The 24,783-nt window shown below is 44.9% G+C and overlaps 1 long non-coding RNA gene across 2 annotated transcripts in view; it reads left to right on the forward strand.

Annotated features, from left to right (window-relative positions):
• Positions 1-24,783, forward strand: part of LOC138795761 (uncharacterized) — an 84,692-nt gene that overhangs the window by 25,689 nt on the left and 34,220 nt on the right. For both annotated transcript variants that reach the window (XR_011363671.1, XR_011363670.1), the window contains exon 2: positions 9,712-9,843. This is a non-coding gene — a long non-coding RNA (uncharacterized lncRNA). The remainder of the gene's footprint in view (positions 1-9,711; positions 9,844-24,783) is intronic.

Genomic DNA, 24,783 nt, shown 5'->3' on the forward strand with positions numbered 1-24,783 from the left:
CAATCAGTGCACTGCGGCAGGGGAGCACACTGATTGGCAGTGCACTGATTGGCAGGGCACTGATTGGCTGAGCGCCGGAAGATGCCGGGAGCCCCCAAAGCAAGCCGGAGCAGGGACCCCGTACAGTATATTCCCGGGCTGCGGGGGTTAATGGCGCAGAGTTTGACATACTCGCAGCAGGATGACAATCCCGCTGCGAGTATGTTAGCCCATTGAATTGAAAGGGCAGGTATCTGCAGTGGATTTCGCTGTGAACTCGCAGTGTAAAATCTGCTGTGGTTATGGTACGTATGAACGTACCCTAAATGAGAATTCCGGGCAGATTTTTTACAAAAGTGTTGGGGAAGATGCAAAAATAATATGTATTAAGCCTCCGGCTCTAGCGCAGGTGCCCGCTTACCGATGCTCCAGTACCCTGGGACAAGAGAGGACCTGGAACGTGACATGTCAGGCCTGCTCAGCCAGTAAGCTGCATAGGTGGCCACTGACTGGCTGAGCAGGCCTGATCTGTGCTCAGACGTGCTCAGGTCCCCTCTCAGACCAGAGCATTGGTAAGCGGAGTATTGGTAAGCAGCCACCAGCGCTGGAGGGGGGGAGGTAAGTGTATGTTATTTCTCTTATCCTCCCCCTCCCAAGCACTTTTGCAAAATATTTGTCTGCCTGGAATTCAACTTTAAATGCTTCCTCTCTGCCCATGGATTGAATCTACACAGACCTGAGGTCCAGTCTGGTGAGGCATGCGCATTTTCAATTTTGTGTCCTGTGCTGCTGACCTTGACTGACATTGCATCAAAAGGAACCCTTCATCAGCACGTTAATTTTTTAACTGATGGCACCATGATTCCATTGCCATTACTGCGTTGAAACAGCAGCATGCTCTCGGTATGTGTGGGACAAACCTGAAGAGATGCAGGAAGATGAGGAAGGATGCAATGAAAAGGAATTTTGTTTCTTTTCTGCTGAAGAGTTCCTTGAAATTCCTGGAGTGTCTCCACTGAATAGAGTAATAAATGCTGCGCACCTGCTCAAACACACATACAAAAAGGAATGTTAGTAGAGCAAGCAGCCAAGAAGAAAACCTAATAGAACAGATGGATATGAAGAGCATTTTGCAATGCAATAAACAAATGCCCTGTGTTGTCATCTCAAAGACTCGGTAGGGACAGGTGAACTCTCAGCTATACAGAAGGCAACATATGGTTTCTTACACTTACAATGAATGTATCACTTTTCAATTAAATATAACATAAGTAGAATGCAAGCATTCAGTGATTTTCTGATCTCTTGGTTAGGCGACAAAGCAGATGACTGCATCATGCTACATACTTCTGATGTGGGTGATTGAGATAGTCACTATCTATTCACTATAAAATATGTAGGGCTCCTCTTCTGGTGCTATTCACTCCACCTAAGGGCCTGCTTCTGAAACAGGAGCAGGGTTAGGGTATGGTACATATATGATGCCGATTAAATGATGTGTTCTAGTATTTATATTGATTTATATTATTATTTTTTTTTAAGTATATTTGAATGCAGCATTAAATTCACAGCGTATATGCTGTGCCCTTAGCCTCACCCTTGCCTCTTAAGTTGTGTTCACACATGCAGTAACGCAATGAAAATGCAATGTGAATGCATCATTTAACCCCTTCCCAAATGAGGGCATAACTGTACGTCGTCATGCGGGTGGAGGAGTTTAGAGGGGGGTCGCCGAACCGCTGCTGTCCCGGGTGCTCTGCAGCCAGGGACCGTGGCAATTAGTGGGCACAGTCCGATCGCCGTGCCCGCTAATTAACCTTTTAAATGCAGCTGTCAAAGCTGACAGTTGCATTTAAAATGCTCCTTTGCAGCTTCCCTGGTATCTAGTGGAGAGGATCGCCCCCCCCCCCCCCCACACACACACACACGACGTGGTGGCGGAGGAGCGATCCCCGCATCTGACCTGGGCCAGGGTCTGCGCTGTAATGGCGCTGATCCCGTCTCTGCATTCTATTGTTTTTGGCTGCAGCAGCCGAAAGCAATAGAGTTCCTATCTCATAGATCAATGCAGTAGAGATCAGTAGAGAGATCAGTGTGCATATGCAGGGGGGCTTCTAGTATATGTGTAAAAAAAAAAAAAAGTTTTATTATTAATAAAAAAAACCCTCCCCTAATAAAAGTTTAAATCACTCCCCTTTCCCCATTTTATAAATAAAAATAAATAAATAAATAAACATGTTTGGTATCGCCGTGTACGTCATCCAAAGTGCAAAATTGCACATTTTTGGTCGCATCAAATCCAAAAAATTGTAATAAAAAGTGATCAAAACGTCGCATATGCGCAATCAAGGTACCGATAGAAAGAACTAATCATGGCACAAAAAAGGACAGCCCAAGACCAAAGGATAAAAGCGCTATAAGCCTGGTAATAGAGCGATTTTAAAGGAACATTAATTTAATAAAAAGCTTTTAATTTTTTAAAAGCCATCAAATAAAATAAAAGTCCATCAAATAAAATAAAAGTTACACAAGTTACATATCGTTGTAATCATAACAACTTGAGGAACATGCATAACAAGTCAGTTTTACCCTAGGGCAAACAGCCTAAATACAACAACTTCCCAAATTAAAAAAATGTTTGTTTTTTTTTCAATTTTATCACACATTTAATTTTGTCTAGTTTTGCAGCGTACGTTATGCAAAAGTTAAGCCTGACATTGCAAAGTACAATTAGTGGCGCGAAAAATAGGGGCTCATGTGGGTCTGTAGGTGAAAAAATGCTAATGCTATGGCCTTTTAAACACAAGGAGGAAAAAACAAAAGCGCAAAAAAAAATAAAAATGATTCTGGTCCTGAAGGGGTTAATTGCAGTAATTGATCATTTAATTGCCATCCAGACGTCCTTCATTGCGATGGGGACGTGTGCGTACCCTCAGTAACCATCACTGGAAAGAAGTAATTTTAGAGATGAGTGAACTTGCCTAAAGTTCAAGCTCTTACCTAAATGATCAGCATTTGAATACAGCTGCCCGGAGTATTGCCTGGAAAACATGGATACAGGCATTTCGGGCTTTATTGCTGATTTCCAGCATTTTCTAGTGTGTTGCATGTAGAGAGAATATATACTGTGCAGACTACATCACTTAGTGAGTCCAGCACTGTAGGTACCCAAAGCAGTGGTAAAAATGTGCCCTATCACCCATGGCCCAGCATTTTATAGTGTGTTGCATATAGAGAGAATATATACTGTGCAGACTACATTACTTAGTGAGTCTAGCACTGTAGGAAACCAAAGCAGTGATAAAAATGTGCCCCAACACCCATGGCCTTTAAGTTTATTAGGATAGTTGTTGGATGTCCATTAAAGTATCCATTAGAGGTTATAGCTAAGACCCCTACCGATTGCTAGATAAAGCCAGGAGAAGCAGCTGTGTACTCCACTCCCTCGCCCCTAATTTCCCCATCAAACTGGTGTCTGACACAGCCCCTCCTAGTCCCAACTATAGCCTTCTTTCAGGGTTAAGGCCTCCTAATTTCTAGGCTTCCTTGACCTTTCTCTTACAGCTGTCAGCAGACGTCTCCCCATCAGCATTGTGGCACAGTAGATAGTCAACTGCCTCCCAGTAGGTAAATATGGGCCACCAGTGCATAGATGCCCTCTAATAGGTATATATGTGCATCCAGTAGGTATTTATCCCCCAGTAGATAGATAAGTATCAAAGTAGATATTTGCCCCCCTGTAGGTAACCAGGAGTCTCCGGTTGGTAGATAGGTGGCCTCAGTAGGTATTCACTCTCCCATAGATAGATAGGTGTATCCCCCAGAGGCTAGTGAGGTGCCACCACCCCATAGGTAGATAGGTGTCTCCCTCTATGTAGATATGTGCCTAATCATAGGTAGATCAGTGGCCCCTAGTAGATAGTTGGGGCCCCCTGTAAGTAGTTGCCCCCTTATAAGTAGTCAGATGCCACTCTCTACATGTATGTAGAGGAGTATGTATCTGTCCCCCGTAAGTATTTGTGCCCATACAGCTTAAAACAATAAGTTAGCTCCACCACTGCTTACAGCAGATGCACGCAGGACAAGTCATGTTATTGTGTGTGCGTGATTGGAGGCAGAATACAGAGGTCCTGCGCTGCTCCGGCCTCTTACTGCTGCCAGTCAATGAAAGCATAAATGTGCAACAATTATCCTTAGTAAAGTAAAATTACAATGTAATGTAATGTATTAAAAATATATATTTTTGTCTCCAGGGTACTCTTTTAAGGCAAAGCATATAATGCTTCAATTCCACTGTTGCAAAATCAAATACAGTCAGGTTCTCTTCAATAAGAGTTACCAGAGGTGGTGGTCATGCTTCAGGATAGCTAGTCACTGGCTCTCCTACTGGAGGACAAAAAGTGACAAACATGGACAACTACCAACAGTGTACCAACAGGTACATTGCTTTGTGTCTTTTTTACATGAACAGACCGAAGCGAGGATGCCAGTGCCGTGATCCTATTTTTGAACTGCTGTCCGGTTCCCGCGCATGGCACTGGTCTATTACCGAGCACCGCGGGGCACCGTAAGCCCTACCCTCTGTGACATGGCTCCACTAGAATCAATAGAGTCATGTCACAGAGGGGAGACTGTTACACTGGCCCCAGTGTTTCTGAGCGGGCCGGTGCAAGGCAATAGACCAGCACCATGCACAGAAACTGGGCGGCAGTTCAAAAAAAGGACCACATTACCAGCATCCCTGTGCCGGTGCCAGTCTGTTAATGTAAAAAAACCAAAGCGATATGTCCCTGGTGGTGTATTCACTTTAAAGTAGCAGTCATGCAGGAGTACTGATATTCTCTACTCTTAGCTTAGTTCACTAGAAATGTGTCTGAACTTCACTAAATAGTGTCAGATATTAATTTGTAATACAAATGAAATTATTAAAGTCATCAAATGTCAGGGAAGAATGTGTATAATTATGATGTGCAGTCTTATTAGGCGCCACACCTTTCACTTTGCACTGTATATGTCATTCTTCTACATGTCATGTCTCAGGCTTTTATTATTGCTATTGTGAGCTGCACTCTCCGTGCCCTCAACCACTCATATTTTACAGATGTGATAAGCGGCCACGTGTCTTCATGGTTTCAAGCTGTTGTCTTGTGCAATTAATGAGGTTACCGTAGAGGCCATTGCCAGGATTATGGGCTATTGTTTTGACGTCAAATCGTATTGCTGTTAAGACTTTGTGACATCTCTGCTTATTTTTAATGAGATTGCAAAACGTGTAATCTTCTAAGGTTTGAAGTGTATTTCTCCCTGAACTTCCTTTAATGAGAGCAGACTGTCTTTCCGCTGCTGCTTGTCTGCCTGGACAGAGATGTACCCTTTCAAGTTAGCCAATTGAAGTCATAAAGAGAAACTTTCCCTGTTCCGTGCTACAGGCTGGAATGCTGGCCAAGAATCGGGAGAAATTCTTATACATTTTATAGAAATGGAAGTAGTATAAAAAGGCAGAGCTGACCACAGGGCATTACCAGGTACCAATAGAAGGGGGGTGGGGGGTAAGCCGCTCACCTGATTGTGTTGTGCTGACGAGGTACAACATTAGTGTAAGCATCAAGCAAACTCTGATGGCTGAAGCTCTTTAAGCAGTGTAGTAGATTGTAGAGTTTCAATGGAGCCAGACTATACCATTAGATACAACAGAGAGAAGCAGTGCATGGAGCCATGAAATAATGTGCAAAGTAGATGTTTCAATGTTGCCAGATCATACCATTAGTTCCAAGGGAGAAAAGCAGTGCACAGAGGGCTTAAATCATGGGAAGGGTAGTAGGTGTTTCCATCTGTAGATGTGGTAAATGATAACAGATACTGAAATGATGCTGAACTCTTCATCAGATCAGCACAATCTAAAAACACAATCTAAAAACACTTCATGCTTCAGTCCTGGTTGAGCAGCACTGTACACAGCACTTTCTCCTACCTGTTCATGGGTCTAGTGAGCACACAAAGAAAGGCGCAGAAATTAGTCCAAAGCATAACTGCCTATATACTGTCCACTAGGGCAGGGACAAGGGTAGGCAGGGTAAGCACCCACCTAGGTCGCCTACTGAGGGGCCCCATCTCTTGCAGGAGGTCCGGTAGTAGGACCTGACTTTATTCATCGTGTTTGCGCCCTACCTACAGAGGAACAACTACTACTTACACCTACCTAAATGTACATATTTACTTACTGGCATATACCTACTGAGTGAACACTGAAAACTTGGTCAACATATCTTATTACTGGGGCGGGGGACAACTACTTACTAGGGGGCACCTACCTTCAGGGAGGAACATGTTAACCTACTGGGGAAAGCACTTATCTACTTACTGTGGGATGTATACCTACTGAGGGAAGATATCTACCTACAGGGATAGATATCTCCCTATGGACAGCACCTGGTTACTTATTGAGGGAAACTACCTTCTGGGTGAGGTACCTATTGGAGACAAATACCTACTGGGACGCAGCAACCTAGTCGGAGATGCACCTAACTACCTACTGGTTGCATATACCTACAGGGGACAACTATCTACTGGCAGTACCCATCTACCTCCCAGTTACACTTGGCTACCTACTGGGGGGCAGATATCTAAAAGTGGCGCCAACCTACCTAAGAGTGACATTATTACCATTTGAAGCAATTTGGTTGGATAAAAGATACAGATGCTGCAAATACATTAGCTCAATTAGCTCATTCATTAGCTGACTGAGTCGTGGTGACCTGTCAAAAAGCCATTGCTCATCGGATGCATATCTCCTTGTGTAACAGAACAGATGCGGCTGGGGAGATTGCTCATGCAGCTCCCCCCCCCCCCCCCCACACACACACACCATACCCAAGCCTTGTAATAGGCTCTGTAAGGCTGCCTTAACACAGAGAGATTTATCTGACAGATTTTTAAAGCCAAAGCCAGAAACAGGCTATAAACAGAGAACAGGTCATAAAGGAAAGACTGAGGATTCTACTCTTCTCAAATCTTCAAAAATCTGTAAGATACATCTCTCTATGTAAAGGCACCCTTAGGCTGCATTCCCACGTTCCGTGATCCTGACGGATCACGGACGTGGAATACATGAACCGGAGTCCCCCCGCGCCCGGACAGCATCTGTAATTAGATGCTGGGAGCGGGGGAGACTGTATTCATAAGCGCCGCGCTGTAATGAATCAGCCGCGCGGTGCTGTTACTACATGAATACAGTCTCCCCCGCTCCCAGCATCTAATTACAAATGCTGTCTAGGCGCGGGGGGACTCCGATACATGCATTCCACGTCCGTGATCCGTCAGGATCACGGAACGTGGGAATGCAGCCTAAGGTAGATTGGCACTTGATTACAATGAACGTCAGGCCATCTAGTAGAGCTCTTATGGTTCATTTACACAGAAAGATTATCTGACAGATTATCTGCCAAAGATTTGAAGCCAAAGCCAGAAACAGACTATAACCCCTTAAGGACAGAGCCAATTTTGATTTTTTGCGTTTTTGTTTTTTCCTCCTTGTGCTTAAAAGGCCATAGCACTTGCATTTTTCCACTTAGAAACCCACATGAGCCCTTATTTTTTGCGTCACTAATTGTACTTTGCAATGACAGGCTGAATTTTTGCATAAAGTACACTGCGAATCCAGAAAAAAAATAAATGTGTGGTGAAATTGAAAAAAACAAAACGCATTTTGTTTATTTGGGGGAAATGTGTTTTTACGCCATTCGTCCTGGGGTAAAACTGACTTGTTATATATGTTCCTCAAGTCGTTACGATTAAAACGATATATAACATGTATAACTTATATTGTATCTGATGGCCTGTAAAAAATTCAAACCATTGTCAACAAATATACGTCACTTGAAAACTGCTCCGTTCCCAGGCTTATAGCGCTTTTATCCTTTGGTCTATGGGGCTGTGTCAGGTGTCATTTTTTGCGCCATGATGTGTTCTTTCTATCGGTACCCTGATTGCGCATATACGGCTTTTTGTATTACAATTTTTCTGGATTTGATGCGACCAAAAATGCGCAATTTTGCACTTTGGGATTTTTTTGCGCTGACGCCGTTTACCGTGCGAGATCGGGAATGTGATTAATGAATAGTTCGGGCGATTACGTGTGCGGCGATACCAAACATGTTTATTTATTTATTTACTTTTATTTATAACCTGGGAAAAGGGGGGTGATTCTGACTTTTATTAGGGGAGGGGATTTTTACTAATAACAATATTTTTTTTTTAACTTTTACACTTATACTAGAAGCCCCCCTGGGGGACTTCTAGTATAAGTGCTTTGATCTCTCATTGAGATCTCTGCAGCATAGATATGCTGCAGAGATTCATGAGATAGGCACTCGTTTACTTCCGGCTGCTGCAGCCGGAAGTAAACGAGTGCCGAGCCGGGGACGGCGCCATCTTGGAGCGGTCCCCGGCCGGCTTCAGTTACGGAGATCGCTCCTCCGGGATAACATCCCGGAGGAGCGATCTCCCCACTAGACATCAGGGATGATGCTGCGTCTGGTAATCGGATGCAGCTGTCATGTTTGACAGCTGCATCTCATTACTGTATTAGCGGGCACGGCGATCGGACCGTGCCTGCTAATACCTGCGGTCCCGGCTACAAGCGGCACCCAGGACCGCGGCGGTTCAGAGCGGGGTCGCCGCGCGGCCCCGCTCTGAACGTCCTTAACGGCATCAGGGCGTAAATATACGCCCTATGTCGTTAAGGGGTTAAACAGAAATCAGGTCATAAAGGAAAGCCTGAGATTTCTCCTCTTTTCTCTCCACTCCTGGCTTTGGCTTGAAATCTTTGGCAGATAATCTTTCTGTGTAAATGGACCCTGACATTTGGGGCTCTATTAGATTTCTCTTGAGGTTTCAAATTTTTTGACAAGAATATCCCTGCAGACTGGGCTATTCTTTCTCTCAAAAACACAACAAACTCTGGTGGATATGAAATAATAAACTCTCTCTGTTTCTGGTTGTCATCCATAGTTTTATATCTCATATGTTGGCTTCAGAGCGAAGAGAACAATGGGGGAAGCAAACTGTCGCTGTTTCCATGTGAGCCTCTGGTTCTGAAAATGTGTAAAGTTACAGTGTAAATAGTGTCGCCATGTGCTGCACTAGGGTGAGCTTGGAAACACTTGTATTACTTAGGCTCCGTGTGTACGGTTTTCCCTAGGCAACAAGCATCATTTGGAAAAGTTTTGCTTGTCTGGGAAGGAGCCAACAGTTGCTAGGAGAAGGAAGCATCCTTTGTTTTCTGTCAGCGTTATAAATATTACTATGTAGAAACTGTTTAAATATCAGGACCCAAATCTGCAATCAGACCCCCGGTGTATGCTAGGCTATGCTTCTCAGTCCCACTAACAACCGAAAGATATCTCTGTAGAAACTAAACCAAATAACAGCAGGGAATTTACTAAGATTGCATTTTATATGCTGGGCTGAATTGCATAGCAGAAACCGGCACAGATGGCAGGAACTAGGCAGTGGTTAAAAAAAATGGACCACGCCATCGGGATGTACGTGCCGGCACGACTAGGTAGTAAAAAAAATTTCACTGAGCAAAGTGGCTTTAAACTGTCACTGTCATTATAACTTTCACCAGAAGATGTGATATAAAGTAAGTTTGCAATTTACATTCATTATTCAAGATATAAATTATCATGGAAAACACGGCACTTCCTGTATTCAGTTTTTTTTTTCTCATAGAGTCAGAAAACAGGAAGTGCTGTGTATCCCAGGCCATCTGAGCGCTCACAGAGAGAAGGCAGTCATGTGATTGTGGGACATATTGAGCTGTGACAAAAAATCGGCCTTCAGGAGACTGGACCTGGATTTCTGGTAAGTACAGCTTTGTTTGAGAGCATGATAACAACAACATAAATAATGAATGTATATTGCAAACTTGTTTTATATCACATCTACTGTTGATTTAGATTTTGTTATAGTTATAACGACAGGGACACTTTTAAATAAATTGTCACTGGCAGTCAATCTTCTGGATTTTTTTTTGAAGTTCACCCTTCCTAATAAATCTGGCACACCAACAGGTTCCCCAGCACCACATTTCAGTTATGAATTGACAGAGAATTCAGGAATGATTTACACCACTAAATCTTTCTCTAAAGGCCCTATAAAGGCCGATAATCGTTCGGGGTTCGATAATCACCCGGGCAGCCCCCCCCCCCCCGTACCAACCCGCTCGCTGCCGCCGCACTGACATCGCTCGTTTGCTCCTCTAGTCGCCCTGTGTAATAGGGGCTTAAAGTGGTTAGCACGACATTAATCTGCTAAAAAGTCTAAAAAAGCAAACTACTTGCATACATCAACGATAATTTCCTTCCATGGTCACTAGTAGAGTACGTTCAGTTTATCAGTCTTGAAACTAATGCCCCCGCTGCTTATATGCCACACTATACACCACCATGTGTTTTTTTGCTGAGACTCTGCTCTTTACCATTGTACAGCCGAAACGTGGTGTGAAGCCACCCTTACACGTGGGTTACATTGTTAATAGAGACGTGGGTACGGCACGCTACCTGCGGCTCTATTCATTCCTATGGAGCCGAGTACAGCGCTCTTCCGGTGTACTTGGCTCTTTCCGTCGCTCCATAGGAATGAATAGAGCCAAGGGTCTTGTGCCGTACTCGCTGCTCTACTCATAACAGAGTCAGCGGTGCCCGATACAGAGATCGGCGGGGGGGACAGAGGTCAGAGGTGTGGATAGGGGAAAAGTGATATTTTCCTAGACAACCGCTTTAAGTCTTCCTTTTACTTAAAGAGTCACTGTCGTATTTTTTTTTTTTGCAGAAATCAATAGTCCAGGCGATTTTAAGAAACTTTGTAATTGGGTTTATTAGCCAAATCTGCCATTATCTGCATGTAAAAAGCCTTTTCCCAGGTCCCCCCCTCCTTCCTCTTTTTCATCCACTCTGAAAAATCTGAAAATTGTGACTTGTTGCAGGAGACGTACCCTGTCTGCTCTAGGGAGAGGGGAGGGGGGAGGAGGAAGGAGGGAGTTAGCCGGCAGCAGAAAGCAGATAACAGAGGATTACAGGCACGGAGCTGGGTGACAGCTGTAATCCGAGCTCAGACAGGTCACTGGTGACTGTCACAGGAGATATCCCGTGAGGGATTTGTAGATTAACTCTTTGTTGTCCTGTTTTGGTCTTTTCTTTAGCTCTCTCCATAGGAGAACAATGAAGACAGGGGGGAGAGCTTCAAACTGCTTTTTCATGATAAAAATGCATTTTTCGGCTAATAAACCCAATTACAAAGTTTCTTAAAATCGCCTGGACTATTGATTTCTGAAAAAAAAAAATTCACGACAGTGACACTTTAAGGAAAAAAAAAAGAAAACCCTAGAGGTGTGTGAAGAGCTCTGATGAGTGGAATCTGGGTGCTCCCATCGCCACCATTACTAGACAGAGGCAACAGAAGTGCTCAGCTTAGTGCTTCACCTCCTGTCTCACTGCAGGAGAAGGGCTCCCTAGACTTATAATGGGAGACGGAGTAGGCAGCCAGCTGTAAAGTAAAGCTATAATACCTAATGATGGCAGGGGTCTGAGCGCCCACAATCGTTCCATCTAAACGTGTCACACATCTCTAGGACATGGCAAAGGTTTTTAAAGGGACAGCACTGATATAAAAAACTGACCAAAATACTAAGGTCAGATTCACACAGGGTTTTAATTTTTTAAAGTCTGTAGGAAACTACTGAAGAGTCTCCATGTGGCGAGTTTTTTTTAATTTGTTATAATAATAATAATTATAATAGTTTATAATAATATAATATATAATAGGAATAATCGCCATTAGCATGTCTATATGCAGAGTGTTATGTGCAGGGGTCTACAGAAGGGAAGCTGATATAAGACCCCGTGCAGACTGTGCGGCAGACACTCACTGGCTACTGTTACCAATGCAGTTTATTTTATTACGATCTGATCTTTGAAACTGCTAACGTGACTACACACTGCTCCTATGATATGGTCCCTATGATCCCACCCGTGACCTCTGTATCACACAGGTTTATTGCAGACATCTGGCGGATCGCACGCTCCCGGGCTCCCAGCCATGTCAGGTGCCCGGGGCCATGCATGAGCCTCCTCCCGGGCAGCGGTCACATGGGGCTCTGCTACCCCTGGCCTCCAGCTGTTGTACCACTACAACTCCCAGCATGTCCTAGCAGAGTGCTGCCGCTGGGGGCTCTCAGTACACCGGACACATGTCGGGATGTCGTGCACACTGTCCGCTTCGTGCAGCCCGGCGGTTACCCCGCACACACGCATCGCGTGACGGCCAGCCCGGTGCCGCCCACTCAGCGCCCGGCCCCACCCCCTGTCACCTGCTGCCGGGCCCCGCCCCTCCCCCCTGCACAGGAAAAACGGCTCAAAGGGCAGCGGAGGAGCCGCACGCTATGTGCACGCGGTGTGCAGCCGGCAGCGGAACTAGCACGCAAATGCGTGACAAGCGGCCGGCCCCGGCTCCTAGCAGCACACGGCGCGGATATCCGAGCTCCGGCAGCCGTCACCGCCGCCCCTGCATCCCCATCACCCTCACACGCGACCCTGACCTGTACTAACCGTAATTGTATAGCGCCGGCATATACCGCGGCCATGTCATTATATACAATAACAATAAAAAGTTGTGATAGAGAATAGACCAACAGTAGTAGAGTATGTGTAATAGTATACATAGTAGTGTGGGCTATTGATGTGTATGGCTCTGTGTGGCAGGATACCTAGCTGATGCAGAGTGACAGAGAAGCCTTAGAACATGATGGGGACAGGGCCTAATGTGTATGGGGGCTCCTAGTTTTCCCCACTATAGATGTCAGAGGAAAGTAGGGTTAGGCATGTTGGATTATAGCTGTCCAGTCGTATATGCACACGGAGTAATTCTCGCAAAAATCTCCAAGCAGAATCCACCACTAGCTCCCCCGTACTCCCACTTAAAGTTCCGACCGTCACATAGGCTCCATTATGTGGTCGGGCAGCAGATTCCATTGTCCACCCAAAGAAATGACATGTCAATTCTTTGGGCTGACAGCGGAATCCGCCCAACCATAGAATGGAGTCAATGGAGAGGGAAGTGGGAAGGAGCGGTAGATTCTGCAGAGTTTTCCACTAGAATTGCTCTGTGTGCATATACCCTAAAAGAGGTGTCTGGCAGCAGTCTAAGTGCGGGTTCACACAGTATTTTTAGCTAAAACCAGGAGTGGGTCTAAACGCATGACAGGGCACATTCTTCTCTGTACTGGTTTCATTCCTAGTTTTGGCTAAAAATCCTACATGTGAACCCAGCTAAAAATAAGGAGATGGGATGGGGGGGGGGGGGCAATTGGGTGAGATCGGGGGGTGGGGTGGCGATTGAGAGCTGAGTGAGATCAGTAGGTGGGGGGCAATTGGGAGCTGAGTGAGATCGGGGGGTGGGGTGACGATTAGGAGCTGAGTGAGATCAGTAGGTGGGGGTGATCAGGAGCTGAGTGAGATCAGTAGGTGGGGGTGATCAGGAGCTGAGTGAGATCAGTAGGTGGGGGTGATCAGGAGCTGAGTGAGATCAGTAGGTGGGGGTGATCAGGAGCTGAGTGAGATCAGTAGGTGGGGGCAATTGGGAGCTGAGTGAGATCGGGGGGTGGGGTGACGATTAGGAGCTGAGTGAGATCAGTAGGTGGGGGTGATCAGGAGCTGAGTGAGATCAGTAGCTGGGGGTGATCAGGAGCTGAGTGAGATCAGTAGGTGGGGGTGATCAGGAGCTGAGTGAGATCAGTAGGTGGGGGTGATCAGGAGCTGAGTGAGATCAGTAGCTGGGGGTGATCAGGAGCTGAGTGAGATCAGTAGGTGGGGGTGATCAGGAGCTGAGTGAGATCAGTAGGTGGGGGTGATCAGGAGCTGAGTGAGATGGGGAGGCGATTAGGAGCTGAGTGAGATTGGGGGTGGGGTGGTAATCGGGAGCTAGGTGAGATTGAGGGGTGATAAGGAGCTCAGGGAGATAGTGGGGTAATTGGGAGTTGAGTGACAACATGGCTGGGGGGCGAGCAGGAGCTGAGTCAGTTTGGGGTGTGGGGGGTGATTGGGAGCTGATTGAGATTGGGGGGTGATCAGGAGATGGGGCATTTGGGAGCTGAGGGACATCGGGGGGGGGATCGGAAGCTGAGTGAGATCAGGGGTGTGTGGGTAATCGTGAGCTAAGTAAGATGTGGGGGCAATTGGGAGCTGAGTGAGATCAGGGGGTGGGGGGATGATTGGGAGCTGAGTGAGATCAGGGGGTGGGGGGATGATTGGGAGCTGAGTGAAATCAAGGGGTGGGGGTGCTGAACGAGGTCCAGACAGAGGAATAGGTAGGTTGTACTGCTACCGGCGCCCCCTAGCTTTCTCATGGCCTGTGTGGTGCTAGAGACGGCTGGTTGCTCAGGAGAATTTAAAAAAAGTGTTGTTTATTTTTTTTAATAATACATTGCTTTAGTAATGTTATATTACGTATAATACATACTTCCATTGGCGGCATGGACTCCTCTGCTGCCACCAACGTATGTGTCAGGACCTGAAGGGCTAGCTAAGCTCTGCAGTTCCCAATCCCTTGCTCTGATCCAGCCCTGCCGTACAGATACAGAGCAGGGTCCATCCCCCCTTTGTACTGTATGAAGGGCAGCCTCCCCCCTTGGATTGTTATGATGCCCTTTACTTCTGCCTCTACTCCAACTGAAGTATATATAATATATATAATACAGTGGTGCCTTGGATTACGAGCATAATTCATTCCGGGACTGTGCTTGTAATCCAAATCCACTCTTAAACCAAAGCAAATTTTCCCATAAGAAATCATAGAAATGCAGATAACTGGTTCCACACCCCAAGAACAATGATTTTTTTATTCTGAATAACGTAAAACAGATGAAACAAACATTCAGAAACAGCAGAATATGTGATATTATAAGTTACTGTACAGTATAGCAATCAGCACGTGGAGTATAATGTATAGTAAGTGCATAAACCTGGAAATACAACAGCAGTTTGTAGATAGAGAATGGAGATTCAGATCCCCATAATGCAGTAGTGTAGTACAACAGGCTAGAATTGAGAAGCAGGGCTGCTGTCAGAGGTCTGTGTGGTCACATGACAGCAATGGGGAAGGGGTCCATGGACCACTCAGGAAGTGAGAATCACAGAGCTGTGCAGAAGGACAGTGACAGAAACTTAAAGTTACTCTGTACCCACAATTTAACCCCCCCAAACCTCTTGTACCTTCAGATAGCTGCTTTTAATCCAAGATCTGTCCTGGGTTCCGTTCGGCAGGTGATGGAATTATTGTCCTTAAAAAACGACTTTTAAACTTGCAGCCCGTGCCCATTAGGCGTGTCCTAGATTGTGTTTGCATTAGGCTGGCACACCCTCTATGTCCCTCCTCCCCTCCCTCCTCATCATTAGGAATGCTCCAGGCAGATTGTTTCCTATTCCCCACCTGTGTGAGCATGGCACATGGGCTGGATCCTTAAGGCACCTGTGCAATGTTCAGCATGGAGAAAATGTTCCACTGGCATACCTTATGATGAAGAGGATGGGGAGGAGGGAAGGAGGGGTGGTGCAAAGTTAGGGCACAGATATTGTAAGCCATGCCTGTTGGGCACGGGGCTGCAAGTTTAAAAGTGTTTTTTTGGACAATAACTGCATCACCTGCCGAACGGACTCCAGGACAGATCTTGGATTTAAAACAGCTATCCAAAGTGCAGACACATTATAGCAGCAGTGTGTATAGCTGAGTGTGAGTGCAGGCACATTATAGCAGGAATGGAGAGGATGGGAAACACAAGGACTGACAGAGACTGCAGAGAGCATGAAGAAATGAGCAGGACAGATGTGGGCACATACATGCAGCGCTCTCTGTCCGGGGAGAAAGGGGTTACAGCTATAAAGAGATTACCTTCAGAGTCCTGTCCCCTGATGCAAGCCCCAGCCTGAAGTGGATCTGCCATGATTTGGAAGGTGAGGGAGACTTCCATGGTACAGTGCTGTAGACCACTCTGAGCAGGCCATGACCCTCCCCCTCCCACCCAGTACAGGGAGCTCTTATACCAAAGCAATGCTCTTAAACCAAGTTAGAATTTCGAAAAAAAACTGTGAGCTCTTCTTACAAAACGCTCTTAATCCAAGTTACTCTTATACCAATGTACCACTGCACTTAAATTTATTTTAATGAAGTTACCAAGTAATTTATTTAAATGAAGTCACCAAGTAATATACCTTTATTAGAGCACCATGTGAAATCCATTGTAATAGCGGAGAACCCCTTTAATATTTGGGTGAACAGTAAGTAAAATCAATAAGGTTACAGGAGGTAGAAGATGAGTGATGTATCTATTGGCAGGGACTGCGTCTATATACACTTTGTGTGGCTGCTTTGTGAACATCTTTAATCTATGCCTCTCAGGCCTATAAATAGTATGTGAACACCGCTATTAGCATGCTTCAGAGAATACTGTGGAAATATTTCATGCTACAGTAACATTGGCACTTCATATATGAGTCCTGGAGAGCTGTCAGCGAGTAGACGCTATTACAGCAGGAGTTGCTCACAACCAGGATTCACGCTTGCATCTTGCAGCTTCATTCAGATTCAGTAGGCAGCGCCCTGTTGTGACAACTCGGCAAGAATTGGGCTGTATATGGCTTCCCCCGTGGGCAATTACGAGGGATTTTGACTGCAGGAAATTGCTCAGTGTTGCACAGAGTTAGGTGGTAATGTGTATATATCTATGAGCACCAGCCCAAAATACTGGGCGAGGGGATCACTAAGCATCTTGCTCACACATCTCTTTAAGTTACTTCAAATGTAGCAAAACTTTATGAAGATGCTGTATGTGAAGGTGTCATGGACACTCCTATGTTTTAAATATACAGCAGTTATAGAAGTCCACAGTTTTATATATCGCCATATACTTTTGACTTGATACATCTAAAAAGACTAACTTATTGTTGCTGAATTATATGACACCCATGGGAAAACAACTCATGGCATGTACCATCATATGGTGTATGACATATTGTCTATGAGAGAATAGGCACCACATGGTAGCACATGTAAAGCCTACACCTCTCTTCTTAAAGGGGCTATCCAGCGTTAGAAAAACCATGGCCACTTTCTTCCAGAGACAGCCTGACTTTTGTCTTCAGTTTGGATGGGGTTTTGCTACTCAGTCCTATTGAAGTGAATAGAGCTTAATTGCAAACCACATCTGAACTGGAGACAAGAGCGGTGCTGTCTCTGAAAGAAAGTTGCAATGTTTTTGTAGCACTGGATAACCCCTTTAAAGGGGTAGTTCAGTGCCACAAATTTTCAGTGTTTGGGCTCAGACTGGAAAAAAAAAAGTTATACTCGCCTGAACTTATCCCCCACCATAGCAGTAATCCGTTTGGTGTGTCTCAAGGTAAGAGCCACAATGAACACAGCAGGGAATCAAGGCATTTTTACTATCTGTTTTTCTGCCAGCCTGAACCCATATAGGAAAATTTGCTTTTAATTGCCCTTTAATGAGAAATTGTGGGGAACACAATGAAATGGAATCTAAAGGGGTATTCTCACAATATAGTTATCCCCAGACAATGGTCAAATCACTGATCACCTAGTTAACTTTAAATTGTGGAAATACCCCTTAAGGGTGCCTTCACACCTACCGTATCGCAGTAGAAAATCCGCTGCGGATCCGCAGCGGATTTAACTAAATGAATGAACACAGCACTACATCCGCACTTACAAATCTGTTGTGGATCCGCAGCGGATTTGACAGTGCGTATTTAAAGGACAAGTCCGGCGAAAATTATTTTTTTATATGTTATTACTTATGGAAAGTTATACAATTTTCTAATGTACATTAATTATGGGAATTGCTCATATAGGGCTATTTCCCTTAATTTAGTGTATCAGGAAGTGTTAGAATTATCTCTGAAGCAGTGACGTCACGACCAACGGTGTAATTCCTATGGAGTGTCCAGCAGGGGGCGCTCTATATATAGAAGTCAATGAGTACCATTGACTTCTATATATAGTGCGCCCCTGCTGGACACTCCATAGGAATTACAGTGTATGTAATGTAATGTAATGCACTGTACTGTTGTGACTTTATGAATACATTTATGGAATACTTTGGGGAGCAAGTGTCCTTGCTCCCCAAAGTATCCCATAAATGTATTCAATGAATACATTTGCAGGGCACCGAGCAGGGAGGGAGAGAGGTGCCATCTACCTCCCCCCTCCTTGCTCGGTGCTGGGAACATATACAAAGTACTACTCCCCCATTATCTGCAGATAATGGGGGAGTAGTACCTGTGCTATCCCTATCGCCGCCGCTCACACAGGGGCTGCTATTCATGCCCCCCCGCCGCTCCCCCTCCTCCTCCCGGCATCAAACTTACGATCGCCCCGCTGATTCCCCGCCGCCCGCGCCGCTCCTAACTAGCCGCCCGCTCGCTCGCCCGCCCCGTTCCTGGCCGCCGCTCTCTGCTCATGCCGGCCGCGTCAGCCCGCCCCCACCCCGGCCGGGGACACCAGGAAGCGCCGTGCTCCCGGCCGGGGTGGGGACGGGCTGACGCGGCCGGCATGAGCAGAGAGCGGCGGCCAGGAACGGGGCGAGCGAGCGAGCGGGCGGCTAGTTAGGAGCGGCGGGGAATCAGCGGTGCGATGAATAGCAGCCCCTGTGTGAGCGGCGGTGATAGATAGCACAGGTACTACTCCCCCATTATCTGCAGATAATGGGGGAGTAGTACTTTGTATATGTTCCCAGCACCGAGCAGGGAGGGGGGAGGTAGATAGCACCTCTCTCCCTCCCTGCTCGGTGCCCTGCAAATGTATTCATTGAATACATTTATGGGATACTTTGGGGAGCAAGGACACTTGCTCCCCAAAGTATTCCATAAATGTATTCATAAAGTCACAACAGTACAGTACATTACATTACATTACATACACTGTAATTCCTAGAGTGTCCAGCAGGGGCGCACTATATATAGAAGTCAATGGTACTCATTGACTTCTATATATAGAGCGCCCCCTGCTGGACACTCCATAGGAATTACACCGTTGGTCGTGACGTCACTGCTTCAGAGATAATTCTAACACTTCCTGATACACTAAATTAAGGGAAATAGCAGTATATGAGCATTTCCCATAATTAATGTACATTAGAAAATTGTATAACTTTCCATAAGTAATAACATATAAAAAAATAATTTTCGCCGGACTTCTCCTTTAATGCTGTGTTCATTCAATTAGTTAAATCAGCTGCGGATCCGCAGCGGATTTTCTGCTGCGATACGGTAGGCGTGAAGGCACCCTAAGGGTATATTCACACGAACGGGCTCGCAGCGAGATTCTCGCTGCGAGCCCGGCAGCTCCTGGCAGTTCCCACACACTATATACTCGCTGCGGTCTAAACGACCGCAGCGAGTATGTCATTCTGCCGCCCTTAACCCCTTCTGCTCCCGCCTGGCTCCCCCGCTGTAAGCATACATTACCTGTCCTTGCTGCACGGGGTCCCGGCGTCCTGCTCTCCCGTCTGGCCAATTAGTGTGTTGCCCAGCCGCAGCCACTGATTGGCCGGACGGGAGAGCAGGACGCCGGACCCGTGCAGCAAGGACAGGTAATGTATGCTTACAGCGGGGGAGCCGGCGGGAGCAGAAGGGGTTAAGGGCGGCAGAATTACATACTCGCTGCGGTCCTTTAGACCGCAGCGAGTATATAGTGTGTGGGACCTGCTGGGCTCGCAGCGAGAATCTCGCTGCGAGCCCGTTCGTGTGAATATACCCTTAAGCCGATTTTTACTCAGCAGTATTTCACATCAGTATTTGTGAGCCAAAACTAGAAGTGGAACCTACACTGTATTTTCGCCTTTTAAATACTTATGCAAAATGCTGACCGAAATCCAGCGATGTGACAGGGGCCTTGGGCCTGTGCACATGCATGAGTGTATATTATGGGTGAATGCCATCAGTATATCATGAGTATTTTATCAGGATTGTTTCCTTATTTCTGCATAGTAGATACTGACAGGTGCTCGACGCCGACTCCTGCCTTCTGTCTGATTGAATTGAGAGGGCTCGCACGCCTCCACTCTCAAAGAGTTGACATGTCAATTCTTTGAGCGGAGAGGCACAGAGAACAGACGCGCGAGCCCTCCTATTCAAACAGATAGAAGGCATGATTCGGTGCCAAGTCCACACAGGGTGTTCCGCACAGAATTTCGCCACCGATTCCGTAGTGTAAACGGGCCCTTATGGTGCATTACACAGAAAGATTTAGCTGACAGATCTGTGATGCCAAAGCCAGGAACAGACTATAAACAGAGAACAGGTCATAAAGGAAAGACTAAGATTTCTCCTCTTTTCAAATCCATTCCTGGCTTTGGCTTCAATAATCTGTCAGATAATTCTCTCTCTGTAAACGCACCATACGTTTCATAGAAAAACTATAGAACCCACTTCCTGCAGTGAGATGGCCAGAGCAGTGAGCCAAGGTATGAAATGCTTAGCTGCAAGTGGATGAAAAATACATACACTGTGTTTTAAATACATATAATAACACAGATGTGGCAGCCTAAGCTACCATCCTATTTCTAAGGAGTTCTCTGATCAAAGTTATAAAAAAACAGGGCGGGGGGTGGTGGGAACATAATAAAGTGATACTTACCTGTCCTGGTGTCCCCACAGCACCACTGTCACGGTCACCCTCTGGTCTCCTATATCTCCTGATCCTGTAACCTCATGGCCCTGCTCAGAAATACATGCCCAGCCCTTTATTTTTTACCTTTTCCCAGAATACCCCTATTAAAATAGTGTTGCTTTGCCACAATATTGGTGTCATGCACTAGATCTGTAAGCAGTAGGAATTGTGCTATTATTGATTTTCTGTCTTCCATTTATGACTTTGCAATACAAATACTAATGCAAAATAGGCAAATGTGAATGAGGTGTTATGGTGCATTAGCATTGTGCACAGTGGCAGTATAAAGACACATGAAGTCTTTACGCGAGTTCCTACAGAGATGAAGGCATTTTAGTGGTACTTTATGGGGCACTGTATGACTCTGTATTTCCCCTTGAAGCATTGCTCTATATACTGTGAAGCACTGTAACACATCTTATGGAGCATGTCACAATTTGTTTCCGTCAGATTTATACAGAATGTCATATGAAAAGACATACAGAGTTACAGTAGGGCCCTATAGCTCATCAGGAATTACTGCTTGTGGATGAGGGAACATGAATGTATTATTGGTCCATGTTTTACACTTTTATTTCTTGCCAGAGACTTTTTAATTACTATAGGTATATGGGTCCAAGGATTATCACACATAAATGTAATATATGAAGCAATGTGCAGATACTGACATTCACGTTGTTACTTGTAAAAGGCTTGTAAGGCTGACACCGCTATCATGTAAATGAGATGGTGAGCAAATTGCATGGAACAATCTGTACTTTAACAGTAAAATCCCGGGAATGTATAAAGTAGGGAATAGTATTCTGTCTCAGTTAAAATGCAAATGTCTTTCTTATGTGCTCATAAGTGTCATGACTAATAGGTATGACTTTAGATCAGGAGATCAACAGAAAAATAGATGCCAGCACAGTCATAAGGTGTGCGTGCCAGTGCATGGCTAGGGAGGAAGAGAGATCATCGAAACTCCACTCAGTTCTATGTACAAAGGTTTCATTATTTGTACAATATATGAAAATGCCACATAAATGCCCGTAGGGATAATTTTACATATAAAGTAGTGCAATAACCAGTTACATTGAATGTATAACCTGTTACATAGAATTGAATGCAGAAAGTGCGCAATGGAGTTGATATTCCTGGAAGTGTCAGTATAATGAAAAATGATTTAGCTTTACTAGATAAGTGGTCCAAACAATGGAAAATGCAGTTTAATGTTTCCAAATGTAAAATAATGTGAAAAAGAATTCTGTGCTGAGTATCATATTAGTAAATCTGTGCTAGCAAAAACTTCAGAAGAGAAGGATTTAGGGGGAATTAATTCAAAAGTAGTCACCCCAAGCTGACCATGTAAACCATTGGAATGCATGTATATTTCCACCATGTTGTCTGTGATGCCTTGGCCCTGAAGTAAATTGGCCCATTAGTAACAATTAGTGTAAATTAAGCTCCTGCTATATGTCACCTTACCATGAGGGTTTTCTCTTGCTAGTAAGTAGCAAGTAGCTAAGCCCTCTGCATGATTTTCAGACATTTGAGGTGAAATTTATCAAGACTGATGTACCCATATGCTAGTCATATATAAAGCCCTGTTCCCATCCTAATGCTGGATTTACTAAGAGGTGCACAGCTCTTAGTAAATCCGGCTGAACTGAGGCTGCCAGCAGTCAAAAACATCTACATCGGCTTGTGTGACTCATAATAAATCTGGTGCAGGAGGCCAAGCCAACGTTTTTCTGTAGAAACTGCCTTCTGATTGCAATGTGTAAGGATAGCCTAACGTTACAGCACTTTTTATGTGATCAGCTAATGCTGCGTTTACACGGAACGATTATCGTGCGAATATGCACGATAACGAACGATAATCATAACACGTAAACGCAGCGAACGGTCAAGCGACAAGCAAGAAATCGTTCATTTTGATCTTACATGTTCTAATATCGTCGTTCGCAAAAAATTTGCAGATAGTTCCGTGTAAACAGTCATTCACCGATTTTTCCTATGTGCAAGATAGGCTTAAGCGATCGCAAAAAAAAATTCCGTACGATATATCGTTCCGTCTAAACGCTGATCGTTATAGAAAAAAAATTGTTACTTCGAAATCAATAATCGTACGATCATGTGAATTATCGTTCCGTGTAAACGCAGCATAAGGCTTTCTATCTAAGGCCAGGATGTAGTCACAATTTATAACAGCTGAAAAAAAAAACCAACTATCATTGCAATCTGTAATCACATATTGCTTTATTAGGCAGTCGTGACTGTACATGATGTTGTAATGCAATCTGGCTCCTCTAAATCACATATGAGATATAATAGTGATTTTGCGACATCACTATTTGATACACTGTTAAAGCAACAAAAAAAAATGCAGAATTTATGATTCTGGACTGACCCCACACATCTACGTTGGACAAATCTAGAACAGGAAGGAATTATCGAAATGTCATTTACTCATCCTCACTGATTAGAATGCTTGTGTAATCTTATGGCTGTAAAAGGGAGAGCCCATCATTATATATTTCTGGTATCCAGCCTGTTCCTGGAAGAAGCAGTACACAGAACCATGATACAGATCTGTGGGAATCTGTATGTACTGTATACTACAAACAGAAGCAAAAGTCACCTGATACACTGACACGAGACACAATGTAGTTTTAGTAAGGATACCAAGATTCTAATTTTTCATTGTGTTTTTTTGTTTTAACAAAAAGCCACAAAAATCTGTCAGTGGTTTTTAATGCATGATGTTTTTTATTAGCAATTTTTCGATTAATTATGCGTTTTTTTATTTGCCAAGTATTGGTAGGTAAAAGCCCAGAAAAAATGACAACATGGATACACACGAGGAGACATTTACAAAGGAGTCTAATGTGTGCGACTATTTTAACGTGGGTTGGTGTTTATTTTGTTCCAATATATTGTGTGTGATTAATGGAAAAGTCGGACTGTCATAGCAAATGCGTCTAAAGGCCCTATTTCACGGGTCATTTAGAGGAGCAAACGAGCGCTCTCAGCACTCGTTTGCTCCTCGTTCCCCGCTCGCTGCCGCTGCTATTCACCGTGGCGGGAGCGAGTGGGTGAGTGCGGGAGGGGCGACGGGGAGCTGCGGGGGGGGGGGGGGGGGCTGCCCTGGGGATCGCTGATTGTCCGGGCAGCCCATAGGATACAGCAGTGTCTGCTGCCGATGCTCCTATTTAACTGAGCGACGGCAGCAGATCGTTGCTGTATCAGTTGCTTGTTTTTCAACATGTTGAAAAACAAGCGACTGCAACGATCAGCCGACATGAACGATGTCGGCTGATCGTTGCACTCTATTCCACGGGACGATTATCGTCCGTAGCGGCCGATATCGGCCGAATACGGACGATAATCGTTCCATGGAATAGGGCCTTTAGTGAAAGGTTGCAACCAAATTTACCTGGTACTGACCAGACGTTGGCCTGCACCAGTTTTTGCTACTTTTTAAAAAGTTGCAACTGATAAATTGGGCACAAATCCTGAATTATGCAAATTTTTGGGTGAATACTCAAAAAAATATTGAATAATCTAAAAAATATTGACTTGTCGAGTACTGATTCATAAATAGAACTTAGACCAAAAATGGGTGAAAAAAAATCCAATTATTAACCTAAGAATAGGTTCATTCTTCAAATCATATGTAGAAGACAGACTGATCCTAAAGTCGAAATTTAGCCTGGCCCTTAAGGGGTTAAACAATTGTTATGTACGTGTAGAAGATAATAAACAATTTATGAAGCGATGACTGAAGTATTCCATAGTTACCATTTTCCTAGTGTGTGACACAAGCACAACCATAGCCTGTCATGGAAGGGTTAAGTGCTGGAGCCATCTGGAATGCACTAAATATAGTGCAGAGAAGGGCAGATCCTTCTGCACCTTGCCCTGCTTACTGCTGCTGATGAGATGCATGGCACAGGGAAAGCATGTAACACGCTCTTCCTATGTACAATGTCAGCACAAGGTGTCGTGACAATTGTCTCGGAGATCTGCCTAAATAAGCTCTCTGGGAAGTGTGAAGCAGAGCAGTCACGCTACAGGGAAATGATG

The sequence above is a fragment of the Dendropsophus ebraccatus genome, chromosome 6 (genome assembly GCF_027789765.1).
Source record: "Dendropsophus ebraccatus isolate aDenEbr1 chromosome 6, aDenEbr1.pat, whole genome shotgun sequence".
Lineage (NCBI taxonomy): Eukaryota > Metazoa > Chordata > Amphibia > Anura > Hylidae > Dendropsophus > Dendropsophus ebraccatus.